The sequence below is a fragment of the Penaeus monodon genome, chromosome 23 (genome assembly GCF_015228065.2).
Source record: "Penaeus monodon isolate SGIC_2016 chromosome 23, NSTDA_Pmon_1, whole genome shotgun sequence".
NCBI classification, from domain to species: domain Eukaryota; kingdom Metazoa; phylum Arthropoda; class Malacostraca; order Decapoda; family Penaeidae; genus Penaeus; species Penaeus monodon.
In genome coordinates this window covers 39826503-39827299 of record NC_051408.1, presented here as the reverse complement: position 1 = coordinate 39827299, position 797 = coordinate 39826503, and positions in this window count along the sequence as shown.

The window sequence follows — 797 nt, the reverse complement described above, 5'->3', positions numbered from 1 at the left end:
CTATCTATTCAAAATTTGATGATAATTTTCACAGAAAGACAGAAAGATGCTAGGGATAAAGACTGTAAAAAGATAAAAAATCCACCTCTTCATCATGATTGAAAATTCTATTTTTAATTTTAAATCTATTTTTTTTCATGATTCACTACGAGGGTAAGGCACACAAGCAAGGGCTTCCTTACAGAAGCCCTTGCATGATGGAGAATAACAGTGATGGTGAATAACAAATGATGAATTGGAATGATGGTGGATAGGAATGGTGGTGAACAGGAATGATGATGAATATTAGTGATGGTGAATAGGAATGATGGTGAATAAGAGTGATGGTGAATAGGAATGATGGTGAATAGGAATGATGGTGAATAAGAAATATGATGAATAAGAAGGATGGTGAAAAAGAACTTTGATAATTAAGAATGATGAGGATTAGGGATAACAGAGAATAAGAATAATTATGAATAAGAAATGAAGAGAAATAATGGCGAATAAAATTGTAGTGAATGATAATGATGAATTAGAATTATAGTGAATAAGACTTATAGTGATTAAGAATGGTAGTGAATAAGACATATAGTGATTATGAATGGTAGTGAATAAGACTTATAGTGATTATGAATGGTAGTGAATAAGATTCGTGGTAAAATACCTGTGAATAAGGCTGATGATGCACCAAGAATGATGGTGAATAAGATAGCGAATAAACATGATGAATATGATGAATACATTAAGTTAGAAAGATAGTGAAGAATAGGAAAGCTTGATGATACATAAGAATGGTGATAAATATATACGAAGAT